Genomic DNA, 15,153 nt, shown 5'->3' on the forward strand with positions numbered 1-15,153 from the left:
TAATTCTTTGAAGGGGATGTAGAAAGTTATAGAATTGACATGAGGGGGTTGGAAATTTTACAGGCGAAATTTATTAGAAGTGTGGAACGACCATCTTTATAAATCTATATAATATAATAATTTATATTGTATATCTAAATATATATTTTAGTTAGGCACTTAAGGAATTTCTTTTGGTACTGTACTAACAATATTCGTATTATAAACAAATTTAAATCCACGAAATTTTTTCCCATCACAGTCCCCAGTTTATAAAGTGGATTTAAATAGGGTTGATTTATTGTTTGTGTGTATAAAAAAGCTAACCCTTCTTGACATTTTCTTATATAAAATGGTTAATCTTTTACCGAATACTGACAGACGCTTAGGGCTTTCACGACTTACGAAACCTATCAGGAAAATCTCATGTCAGTTTAGAAGTCAAAAAAGACCTTGCGATATCCAAATCTGTATCTATCTAAATATGGCATTATTATGTTGGATTAGTCTCCATAGCATGATAACGTTACAAAATAAATGGGCATGTAATCGAATCATCTCATAGTATATTTCAATTTATATTCAATTATAGTAGTGAGAAAAACTACTTTGAATAACTTAATAAAAATATATAAGTACCTAGTATTAAAGTTTATTTTATTAAACTGTATTATTTGTTATTGACATTTATTAACATTTTTTACGAAGAATGTTATAAAAATTCATTAAATTCATGTGGAATGGTGTATTTTAAAAGTTTTGAGAAATCAACTTTTAAGCTTAAAGCTACCAATCCGTGGTGTGAGACGTTGTCAATATTTTATTGATAAGGAAAGTAAATTAATAGCTGGAATTAAAAACTATACATATAAAATCATGGATTTCAACTACATAAGCGGTCAATATATTATTGTCCACGTTGTCAATTACAAAATATACAACACATTACAGTACGATACTCTAGTTATATAGGAAAACAACAGAAATTCTCAATGTCTTGAGTTAATAATGCCATTCGATGTAGTTAAGGTTTTTTCTTTATAACCCAATAAAAAAATTATCAAAAATTTCTTCAACAGGTCATAAAATCAATCGAATAACCCTTTCTGGGATTAATCAGTAATTCATTTATAAACAGAAATTTTAGGTTAATTCCTTATTAAATTGTAAAATTTCATTATGAATAACTGAATTCTACTAAACTTAATATAAAAAAAACATACATTTTCCTCAAAGTTAATGCTTTAAAATTAAAATGAGAATTTCTGCAAAAACATCAAACGTCATTAACTTAGAACATGGTTTTTGAGTTGTTTTCTTATTGAAATATGTTATTTAATTAATATACATATAAGTACATAAGAATTATATACTCTATACAGTAGATATTATTCTATACAGTAGGTATAGAATAAAAAAATAATGTAATTAATAAAAATATCTGAATACTGATATCATAATAATAATTGTACATTGAAAGTTAATTTGAACTAAGTAATAAATAAACTTAATTAATTAGTTCAAAAACCAAAGCTTGAACATTGAAATGGGAATTTGTGCAAAATTTTCATGCGCCCTTATCTTAAAACAATGTATTTTGAGTTCGCTATTATAACTAAGTAATCGGATAGCTTTTCATTATTATTCAGCACTTATTAGTTACCATTTATCAACACAATAATGCATTGTCGGGGCATGGGAGATGTTTTATTACAAATTACAGTCTTTGTAAGAATTGGTCAAAACTAGCGTCTTGATTTTTAATATGACTATTAATTCATAGATGTAATAAAAGTGACTACACTACCTGTATTTTTTTTATCAATTAGCATTGGCAACGCAACATTTATAATAATTACAAGATAAAAAGAACTTTTTATGTACAAAGTTTTTAAATTTTCTGTTGAATTATTACGCTCAATATGCTCACACTTGTACTTGATATGAAGTAAATTAAAAACAAACAAATATAGAATACTGAAATGTCATTTTGACATTTCATCTTGATTTCCATAGTAACGCACATACATATTAATAATTTAGTTGCTAGGACCACCCCCTTAGCAACCAATAATATTCTTTTTTGGATTTTTCTGAAATAACTTTCCATACCAAACAGAATTAACTGAAAATTAATTCAATTCTACTTAAAAATAGCTAAGTTTCAAATGTCTAGCTAGTCGGGAAGTTAGTTAAAAATCGATTGCAAGATTTTTACTGGATAAAAAACCACCGGAAAAAATACGAGCTAAGAAAAACGTGGTAAAAATATAATAGAATATATCGTTTCTGTTCTGGCAGAACACACTAACTGGAGAATACTAGTTTTGAGTAATTTGACTTTGAAGTTGTTAAAATGTTTTAAATGGTCTATCATGTGAGTTTATTAAGTAATCGTAAAAAGGATGACTTTAAAATAAAGACTGTTTATTTATTAAGAAGGTTTCCAGACGGTAAAGTTTGAAATAATGAACATTTTGATATAACTTAGTCAATATGTCATTTTTTCGAATTAGTGCCTTATGCCAGAACAGTGACAATATTTACGATTTAAAAAAATGTGAGCTACCAAGATTAACCAAATAGCTAGGTTAAATAGTGATATTATGATAGGGTTGGAAAACCTTATGTCAAATCTCCCGCCCGTTTTGTCTCAATGGATTATCATATAATATTTAAAATTTAATTATTCAATATTTTGCAATTTTAATTCCATACACAGTGACCAAGTTCTGTAAAATTTCTGTTTTTTTATTGAGTTTTTTTTCTCTTTCTGCTCCTCAGTTAGCATATGGACACCACACGGCACTCCGAAGAATACTTGTTGCTCACCAGTCTTCGTGCATCATCCCAGGCCATGCTAGCATCTTACAGCTCCGCCATATATACATGTTTATGGTATTTATTGCCTTGTGTGTTGCCGGAATGCGGTTGGCTTGAACAACAAGCAAACCAGGTTACAACTCCTGGAGGTCTCTATCCGTAGCATGTGGCCGAGCTTGGTTCAACATCGCCTCTTCATTAACAGTGTAATGAGAGGCTGCATGGTACGCTTTATTATCGTATCGTTAGTTCTAAAATTATACCACTGCACAAACAGTACCTGCTGCAAACCGTGAATTGCTTCCGTACAGCAGCACCGTTAAAATGAAAACGTCGCTTTAAACTATCGATACTCTTTATACAACATAGATGTGCATCAGGTTCAGGACAGAAGTTATTGCCCAAAATTTGGTTTTCCTCGCGTTGATTTTCAACCCAACGAAGATTGTTACTTATTATTGTTATTATGTCGTCCATCCAAAGGTACCCTAACTCTAACTTTAACTAAACTTTAACGGTTACGTGAATAACTTAGCATATACGGGTGTCAATAATTTGATGTATATTTTTTTAGAGTATACTATCATTAATCGAACATAATATATTATTTCATTATATAGTGTATTTATTATTTAGTTCAGTTATTTGTATATCTTATATAAATGTATATTTTCTACCACTGAGGATATTGTCGATTTTGCTAGTCCTTCCTGACGGGCTTCTCCACGTATATTTACGTGTAGGTTTATGTTAAAAAAAGGAATTCATGATCTGAATATTGTTGGTTTCAGTAAACTCCACAACTTCCTTCTACCATACCTCGAGCCATGTCTGAAATGTCCGACCGCTACGTCATCTCTTTGTGTATGATCCAATACGTGCATTGAAATCTCCCATTATGATGTTGAAGAGACATTTACTTTTATTTTTCAAAGATGTTATTTCCTCGTAAAACTCTTCCACTTTTTCATCAAGATAGCTCTGTGTCGGAGCATATGCTTGCAAAATCTGAATCAGGTACCTAGCATTGATTTTGAGTATCACGTTTGCGACCCTGTCAGAAATGCAGTTGAATTCAACTATGCGGTCTTTCCAGGTTTTGTTAACAATAAAACCGCTCGTGCGTCCTTCATCGGTTCCTTTGTAACGATGAAATGCTAAAGTTCTGCGGAAGTACGTGGCAACGCAATGTACAGGACCGAGAAAAGTGGAAGCAGCTTGAATGGGCCTTCATCCAGCAGTTGATAGATTCAGGCTAATGATGATGATGATATAAATGTGCCATTTATAATAGATTTATGATAATAGTTTTAAAATTTTCTAGAAATTGCAAATGAATAATTACTTATAGGTGGATAAAATTAAATCAGAAGTAGGTTATAGTAGCATTTTGTAATATTAACTTTCATGGAAAGATACGCAAGAACTTGTGCTTTTCTTATGTTTGAAAGCTTGGGTGAGATAAACGAGATAAAATTAAGGACCTCTGTAAGTAGTCAGAAGTAATATCTATCTAATACTAGGTATACAATATGCTATCTAGTAGATGTAGCTATCGATGATTGACGTATGATTAAGGCAACACTAGACACGAATATGTGGAATCGGTTGTATAGCGATCCCGGAATCCACAGTGGATTGCCATGAACTCAATGTTAACTGGTATGGTAACCTAAATAACTTGGTCATAATTTTGTATTTGCCATTAGGCTTTTATAGTATAGACAAACTTAAACGATTTTTCCCGTGTGAAATACAGGCTTCGATTTTGAAATCTGCTACAAGGAAAAAGCTTTTATTTAAATTTACGACAGGGTTGCCAATACAAAACATCCCCATAAATACAACCCTTGCAGCGCGCCTATCCTATGATACGTTGGACTAAACTAAATCAGTTTTTATTCTTTAACACCGCCTAAATTTATATGCATACTGTATTACGTTACAAAGAAGGCTAATATAACAAAAATTTGATGAATTTTTGATGTAAATTATAATTGATGATAAATTTGTAATTATTATAATATAATATGAATCGGTTTTGACCATTCAGGTGTCTTCAAACATAATTATAACATATACCTACCAAATATCAATAGTTTACAACAAAATTGAAAAGGTTTTGATTCGATTTGAATATAATGTGTAGTGTTACCGATGGTATAGTGTTGCCGGTTGAAAGAGAAAAGCTTCTCAAGTCAGTCCGATCCTCAGTTACACCATTTAGCCATTACGACTTGGTAGCTACGAGGAAAATTTCTCAGATTTTAAAAAGCTTGCGGCATTTTACGGCGAGCGAGAATGTCTTTTTTTTATCGAGAATTGACCGCAATACATTACATCGAAGTAGGAATCACGCCAACCAAGGTCTTGGTAAGTTTCTCTTAGGACACTTTCGGCGTAAATTTGCAGAGCGCCCAACGTTCATTACGCCATGGTATACGCCCGCATAACGGATGTGGAGACGTGGCGGGTGGTGGAGGGAAAAAACAAGTTGTTACTGATGATAACAATGTGCCGCCAACATAAAAACCGATAGTCAATAATAACGCTAATTGATAAGCATTTCATGTAGGACCAAATAGTTGAATTAAATTATATATTAATAGGTAAGAGGGTCGTGGCTTAATTGTTATACGCATATTGGCGCGATATCAGTGGGTAAACGGGTTCAAATTCCATCGAGCATCTTATTTTTTTCAAATGTGATTTTTTCTAGTGGGTATAATTAATATCGGAGATGTTTTCAAGTAATATAATACTATGTTCAATATTTGTAATAAACCTTGTGAATTATTCGTTGAATGAATGAAATGGTTTAATAGAACCTTTTTCATTGAGCTGGTATAATTTAAATTATTTAGAACATTAATATTTTTCAATATCTTGTGTACTATTTTGAAAAAAACAATATTATTCATAAGCTAATTGAGTTAGCATTTACTTGGTAGAATTCCATTTTAAAAGAAATGAAAATATAATTAATATAAAATTCTACAGGTTTTTTAAAAAGGTTTGTCGATAGCTATTTCGGTTGTAACACCATTATCAAGACTATTCAGATAGGCCGTTTGCCTTTGCTTAAATACTATACGCATAGATAGATACAGAATACATTTTCTTATTCGTTCAAACATTATTATGACTTTGTATACTTATTATTAATTGTAATATTATTAATACAATCAATTTGATATCAAATTCGCATACCATCAATGATAAAATAACCCCAGAATGTTTGCATATATGTAACAAAGGTCTGAAATTAAATTTACTCAAACAGTTGGAAATTAATCGCGAATTATCCAAAAGTAATCACATAATTAATGAAAATTTGGTAATGCATTCGTCGCCATTATTAAATATAATTTAAGCACATGATTAACAAAATTATACTAATAATATTTTAATTGATTAATAATGTCAAGAATACTTTACTTTCGATAAATTTTGTAAATTTTGATATCCATTAAAAACCCACTTAGGGTTTAAAAGTATTAATAATATTACAATTAATATAAGTATACAAAGTCATAATATTGTTTGAATGAATAAGAAAATGTATTTTGTCTCTATCTATACGTATAGTATTTAAGCAAAGGCAAACGGCCTATCTGAATAGTCTTGATAATGCTGTTACAACCGAAATAGCTATCGTCAAACCTGTAGAATTTAATATTAATTATCTTTTTTTACTTTTATTTATTTATTGTATCATTCATAAGTTTTGCTAGTTCGACATTATTTATATTTTTACGCGTACAAAAAAATCCGAATTGTCTAGTTTGATAATATAAATTTCCCAGCACACATATCTCGGTTAAGTTTTCCAAAGCTAGGTTTACAACCGTAATATACGATTTTTAAGCCCAGATGGTGCTCGCGTAACCCCGTTTGTAGGGATAGATACATTTTCCAATCTAAGCGTAGGTGATATTACATATATCTGCATATATATACTATGTATTATGTAAACTATTTCTGCCTCAACTAAAGCCTTCTGCTTACATTGACTATAAATCATGATTTATATTATTGAAGTCAGGTGTAACTATTATGATTATGATAGATTTACTTGAATAAAATATTGTTGTCCTCTCAGTTAAAGGGTACGATTTTTTTTATTATTTTATTAAAAATTTAATATTTTTTTTTTATTCAATGAATAATTAACAAGATTTAGGAATATAACATTGTAATTATTTTAATACATAATTTTAGGAAAACACTTCTCAGAAAATATATTAAAACGAATAGAAAAAATCTTTTTTGAAAAAGTAAGACACCTTGCAGGAATCGAACCTGCATCTCTCGGGTTTCGCGCCCAAGCACCATTTAAGTTATTTTTTATATAAACACGTATGCATCATCTTCTTTATCAACAATCCTACTAAAATATACTAGATGTATACATTTATCTACATAAATTATAAATTATGTACGTAGATCATTTCAAAGAACTCCCTTCTAAAATATTTCAAATGTGAGTTTTTCTGCATTCAGCTGATGATTTGAATCCAAAATATTAATAATTCTATCGTTTGAGTTATGGCATTTTAATTCGATGGCTGAATCTATTAATCGTAGGCATCCAATCTATCTACAACGGCATTACGAACACGTCATATTTCCAATATTAGTTTTATATTTGCTTCCTTACGTAATAATAAGATTTTACGTTATTTTTGGATATTCATTTGTTATATAAACAATAAATGACTGTATTCTGTATCTGTATGCAAAGTATGCCACTGGTTACTACGCATAGTGCCTAAGCGTGCCAAAAGGTGAAACTAAGCCGCAAAAAATACTCAAACGGAACAGCACAGAACTTAAATCAATTAGAAGTTATATTCAAATATCATCAAATATGTACCCTCAGTTGAAAGAATTAATATTTTTTTAGATTGTCATATTTTCTATTTGATGGTGCGTTATTGGGTTAATCTTGTCTAAAATTAAAATAATTATCATTTTATGTGATTTTGTATCTATCTCAATTGCAAATACTTGTATATGCAAACACATTACATTTTAAATGATTTTTACTTGAATTTACATCATTGATTTACTATATACGATAAGACTTTAGTTAAATTCAAATAGATTTTATATATACAAAAATTTTCTGACAGTTCGTAAAGCATACAAAGCCATTCATTGGTTGGTGTATTTAGTATTGGTATTAAGCGGTGTACAGCCAATAACGTATCAAATGATTAGTTTGGAATGGTGTTCAGCCAATACGATTTTATGTCAGCTTTTCCCAAACTAAAGGCTGGCAATATAAGTTTTTCGTTTATAAGAACGTCTCTATTAGCTCAGCTTAAAAATTAAACCGCATTGGTTTATTTAAAATTTTAATATTTTAAAATTATCAAATCTTTTACGAATTTCTTTTATTTTGTTAACTGTCAATTCATGGGGGAACTGCATTGTATTGTTGTTTTTATTTAATAAAACGCAATTTTTTTATAGTACTTATTCCACTTTAATTAATATATTAGGACCGGATTCCACTGAGGCGGACGAAACCGGTCCTAATATATTAATTAAAGTGGAATAAGTACTTTAAAAAAATTGCGTTTTATTAAATAAAAACAACAAATCTTTTACGTTTGTATGAACATACCTATAATGGATTTAACTATATACAATCTTTTTTGATGTTTATTCTTCACTATTTTATCCAATACTAGCTGAAGTACCCGGCTTCGCACAGGGTCGCTTCGTGGTTATATTTATCTTAGTTATTGAAAAAATAATAAGAGGTTATTATTTTTTTAATATAAAAATATCTGTGTAATAGAATATGGCAATATGAAAATAAGGAGTAAAGGTCAAACAAAAGAACACTAAATTAAAATCAAATCCAAAATATGCAAACGTTAATAATGTTATTAATATGTAGTAAAAAAAAAAATGGATGGAACAAACAAACAATAAACTTTGTATTTTAAATAATACTAATTTAGAAACCTTTGCAGGTGTGCGCACAACAACTGACAAAAGTTTCATCGCAATCGGATAAATTGTATAGGGACGCATACGAATAGAAGAAGAAGATGATTTTTCAATTTAGAAATCTTTGTAGGCATGCGCACGACAACTTACCAAAGTTTCATTGCAATCTGATGAACGGTATAGGAACGCATACGAATAGAAGAAAAAGAAGATGATTGTACTAATTCAGAAACCTTCGCGGACGTACGCACAACAATTACTGACAAAAGTTTAATTGCAATCGGATGAATGGAATAGGAACGCATACGAATAGAAGAATATAGAATAGAAGAAGAAGATAGTTGTACTAATTCAGAAACCTTTGCGGGTGTTACCACAATAACTGACGAAGGTTTCATCGCAATCGGATGTATGGTATAGGAACCATACGAATAAAAGAAGATATAATGAAGAAGAAGAAGAAAAAGATAGTTTTTCTATTTAATAAACCTTTGCGGGTGTGCGTACAATAACTGACGAAAGTTTCGTTGCAATCGGATGAATGGTATAGGAACCATACGAATAAAAGAAAATAGAATGAAGCAGAAGACGAAGATGATGATTTTTATAATTTAGAAACCTTCACGGGTGTGCATACAACCACTTACCAAAATTTCATCGCAAAAGCAAGCAATAAGTTGACAAAGTTTTATCGCAATCGAATGAACGGTATGGCAGCGCATAAAATACGAACAAACAAACAAATATTGTTTTTTATATTTTATATATAATTATGGTCAGTCTAATTATGTTGCTAGTCATCAAATCGGCATTGAACTGTCTGCTTATATAATATTATTGATAATGTTTCCTCATGACGACAATGATTGATACAATGATAGATACAGATGTTAATAATATGATATTATTATCCCGGTGACATATACTTGATTAAGTGATATTATACCAAGCTGTTGAAAGCTGTCTGCCAAAGATGTAATTCAATTACTTGTGATTGAGGTGTTGAATTAATAATAATCCATTAGATAACTATTCAATGAAATTATCTGTAGGTTATCAACTAAGAAGGAAATGTGTAAATATTAAAGAGACTAATAAATACTACATATTTTTATTTATTTGTTACTAATTCTGCCCCGATGAGGGAAATAGCCTAAGCAAACATTTTTACATTGAATATAAAAATAAAAAAAATCGGTGTGTGTACTTACGTACGCGCGTTAGAAGTCATACTTCTTTGGGGTAACAAAACAAAATAAGCGGTTACCCGAGTGTATTAGTATTACAGTGGATTAGGTTGATAAAAACGTACGCGATTCATCTGTGTCTCATATAGCACATGATAATTTTAATTTAATTATTGTATTGGACCAAAACTCATCATAGCGGTTATAATCGATTCAGAAGTACAAATGATGAATTAATAAAAAATCAAATTCTAATATATTTTTTTTTAAATTTGCCAACTCAATAATCACAATTTTTTTTTATTTATTGATATATAATTTTACTCATAAATAATACTTACATAAATATAGCCTCAAATCTTGATACACAATCTTTATAATGAAAAATAAATATACACTCTAACATAATGCATGCGCATGTATCTTAGAGACCAAAATGAATATAATCAAAATAATATATGTGTTGCATCGGCGCGCGCAACTTCGTCACACGCCAAAAATACATTCTGATTTGTTTTCCCAAACGCGCCAAAAGAAGTATAACTTCAAAAAAATTAGCTGTTGGTCGTAGGGTATTTTTTATTTTATATATTTTTATATAATAGACGTCCATACCTCTCTAAAACTACTAATAATGGTGCTGGTTTCATGTTTTCCTCTCTCTCACCAAAAACGAGTATTTTCCATACATTGTTTAAGGTAATTAATATAATAAATTTATTTTTTAAACTTACAATTTTTAAAAAATTACTTTTTATATTTAACGAAAAATTCACATGTTGTGGGTGGCATGGGTGCAAAACCTGAGGGATGTAGGTTCGATTCCTGCAGGGTGTCTTGCTTTTTTTGTTACTGTTCGGTTATACGGAATACAGCGGAAAACACATTTTGAAAATAGCCGATAAACTGGATTATTTGTTAGGTTAACCTAACCAAACCTAACCCAACCTTACCTTATCTAAACTAACCCAAACTAACAAATAATCCAGTTTATCGGCTATTTTCAAAATCCGTTTTCCGCTGTATTCCGTATAACCGAACAGTACCCTTTTTTTTAAAGATTTTTTCTATTGGTTATAATGTAATCATATTTTCTAAGTGTTTTCAAAAATTATGTATGTTCAATAATTAGAATGTTACATTCTTAAATCTTGTGAATTATTCGTTGAATAAAAAAATTGTTAATTAATTTTTTTTAGCAAGTTCAAGTAAGTTACAACAAAAAATCTTGGAGTGATCCGTGACGTCGGTTAGTAATTTAAAAGTATAGGTAACTTTTCTGATTTAAAATATAAAAGCCGATCGCCAATAGTAGCTCAATTTGGTAAACGCTTCAGTGAATATTAAAAGCCATTAGTTAACATCTGACGCAATTAAGTATGGCTCCTTTAACATAGGCGCGATAACCGATTTTCTCAGATATGCTATTTTATAACAGTTCGTTTTAATTATGTTTGCGAGATACATCTTGTATTCAATATATTGAAACAAATAAAAGAAATTCTTTTAATAATTGCTACATAACACGCCATTAAATATTGTGAAAAATCCATGCTGAATGGTTTCAGGGGCTCATTTAATAAATTATTACGTATCACATGACATTATGGTTATACAACAATAATCGACAAGAGATCGTATAGAAAACGGACTTAGACTAATTTCGGTCCAAGCATTACTTCCGTATTTCCCTCAGACGTCATTATACCCGTCCCAAATCCATTTACTTGCCCCATTAACGTATCGGCCTTTGCTAGAGCTGGAACCTCTCAGATAACGGATTTTGATGAACACGCGTCGTAAGATGTAATATGAAACAGTGAAAGTCAACTACCTAGCAACAATATTAATTAATTTAATTATAATTATAATAATACCTCAAATATAGGGATTTTTTTTAAAAAAAAATCTTTATTAAGGAAACAAACAGTTACATAAATCGCCTAGTTTCAAAAGCCCCTAAAACGGGTTTTGAAAATTTTTGAGTTAGATAAATGTATTTAGATGAATATTTTTATTATCTATATGATGGCCAAAGATTGAGCTTGCAAAAACGCTAAAAACCGTCAATACATATGATCAAAAATTAGGGTTCTTTTCAAAACCAGTTAAAATGGTTGGGTGTGCTTTTCAAATACCCCTAAAATGGAACGCCAAAATACTCTTTAGAATGTAACGAATTTCAAAATAAATACATAAAATTCACAAATTTAATAGAAATGTTTTTTTCTCATTTTTCTCAGAACTACCTAAAATCGTTTTTTTTTTCATTTTTCTCAGAACTACAAAAAGTCGTTTTAGGGGCTTTTGAGACTAGGCGCTTCACATATTGATTACAAAAATGTAAACTATAATAATGAAAAGTTAATGCAACCAGCAAAGTTTCCATGTATACATAATAATATAGTTTAGCCTAGCAAGATAGAGAGTAAGAATAACATAAAAATAAAGAAATTACATAAGATAATTACGTGAGAAAAATGAGGAAGAATAATGAATAATTAAATTATATACACAAAAATTAACATAAAAAATATATATATATACGTATATATTATATATCTATTTATACAAAATTTTGAAGATAGCGCGTTTAAATGAAACAAGTGAATTATTAAAAGGATCAACGGTGGAGAAATACATATTATAATTTAATTAAGAGCTAAGAATAAAAGAGTTTTGTGCATAATTAGAATCACTACAACTGACATTAGTAGTATAGATTTTTAAAACGTCGGACCAAGCATTTTTTTCTGATTCCATCAGTATTGTTTGGAAAATCATCATGAAAAGATACGTAATTTCTTTTAAGTGTCAATTCATGGTGGAAATGCATTGTATTATTAAGTTAATTTAATAAAACGGATTTTTTTAGTACTTATTCCACTTTTAAAAGTGGAAAAGTAAATTAACGATACGTAGTTGTACAGCGTATATAAATTTATTCGATCTACGTTTTGGACATTGCGTGAAATTTATGGTTAAAATAATTGACCCACAGAGCTTACTATTTGTAATTTAATTGACAGATTAGAGTCAAATGGTGATGTTTGTGATATTAACAATCCAACCCATAAAAATGTAAGCGTACTGCTGAAAATATCGATGTTGTGAATCAAAGTCTGGGTGAAAACCCAGAACAATCATATATTATTACACGTCGTTCTCAAGAATTTGTAATTTTTATTGCACTACATGGAATATTCTTCATAAAGATTTGCATTTGAAGGCGTATATAAAGGCAGTCAATACGGGAATGAAAATCGAATGACCACGTCGAAATTTTGCTGATTGGGGATTTTTTTTAAGTTCAATTAGTTTTTTATATTTATGAACGCCGGATACATTGACAATCCTAACAATAATAATATGTTAATTATAAATAAATAAATTAGTAAAAAATGTAGAATAAAATTGATGTAATTCACATTAAGTCATACCACTATAAATACCTCTATCATAAACATTTGAAATACAATATAAAGCTGTGTACATACAAAGAAAAAGTTGACAACCTCATGAAATCTTTTTTATAGTAGTAGGTAATCATATTTTTTTTACCACATTTATTGTGTTGGTGGTTTATACAACTACTAAATTTGTATTGTTGTTTAATTTAATAAAATGCATTTTTTGTAGTACTTATTCCACTTTTAATCAATAAATTAGGACCGGTTGAAAAGGACAGTTGAAAATGTCCGTCTGAGGCGGACGAAACCGGTCCTAATTTATTGATTATTAGTGGAATAAGTACTACAAAAAAAATGCGTTTTATTAAATTAAACAACAATACAATGCAGTTTCACCATGAATTGACAGTTAACAAAATAAAAGATACTAAATTTGTATTGCTTTATTACGAGATTAATTATTATTATTGGGCGAAATGTGATGAATTGTCGATTTTATGATGTTGCCAATTCAAGTGTGTATGCGACTTAAGACATAACGTATATAATATTATATTTCACTTAACATAAAATATAAATATTGTATTGTAGTTAACTTTTCCGGCTCACTCTTCCATAAAACGTACAATTATAATTTATTATTGTTTTGTCTCATTCGTTGGCCCGCTGAGGTCATCTATCATATGAGACAATGATAATAATTAACCCTTTAAATAGCATTAGCGTTTTCCTGACATTTTGAGATAATAGCGTCTAAACATGACACGCTAGTTCAAAAATCAGGTAAAATTTAAATTGATGTACCGAAAACTGGTGATTTTGATTTTGGAAAAAATAATCAATTGTATCAAGTGCTTAAAATCATCTATGCGACTGATATCATCATCAATAATTATGATGATTATTTTTAAATCAAACAATAATGTAATTTAGGTATGGTTTATCATGACTGCATTATTACGTATTATTATTATGATACCAAGAAGACGTGAGAAACCAAAGAAGGGTCTTCGCTAATGACTTTAGAAAATGCAACGCTGTTTGATTTTCCCTGCTTGTATCTACATAACAATTTTGTTGATGATCATATTAATATCCAGGACCTATCTTAATAATAATTAATTAATATAATTATTATTCAGATATTCTGATTTTTAACATACATATTTTTTTTAAATATTGTCAATGTTAAGTGGTTTTTAATTCAAAGATAAGAACAAAAATATTATAATATGACATTGAACTTGATTTGACCGAGTGTAACATATGCTTTAAGAGAGTCTTAACATGGTTTAATAGAAATACTGGTACAAGTCGGTTATGTGGAATACAGCGGCAAACACATTTTGAAAATACTCGATATACTGGATTATTTGTTAGTTTGGGTTAGTTTGGGTTAGGTTAGGTTAGGTTAGGCTAGGTTAGGTTAGGTTAGGTTAGGTTCCCCCCTGCGTCTGTCACCTTGTCGTGGTAGGGGGGCTCCTGCTGCCTCGGCAGCTTACTAAGAACAGACAACGTCTTTAACCCAAGATATAGTGTAAGGCATCGTGCTGATGGATGAGTGGCCTGTAGACGCAAAATAACAGGTTGCAAACGATCCCTCAGAGGTACCTGCCAACCCCTCTGAGCATTCTGGCTTATCCGGCTATGCGGGGCTCTGGTCGGATGGACTTCTCTTCCCTTGCCACTCGTGGGATCAACTATGGACACTTATAAAACAAAAACAAATACAACGAAGATGTGGGAGACGGTGGACTTGCTGGAGGCAAAGGTCACGTCCTTGATGGCGT

Source organism: Rhyacophila brunnea, unplaced genomic scaffold, assembly GCF_057557595.1.
Source record: "Rhyacophila brunnea isolate RB1 unplaced genomic scaffold, BYU_Rbru_1.0 scaffold_22, whole genome shotgun sequence".
NCBI classification, from domain to species: Eukaryota; Metazoa; Arthropoda; class Insecta; order Trichoptera; family Rhyacophilidae; genus Rhyacophila; species Rhyacophila brunnea.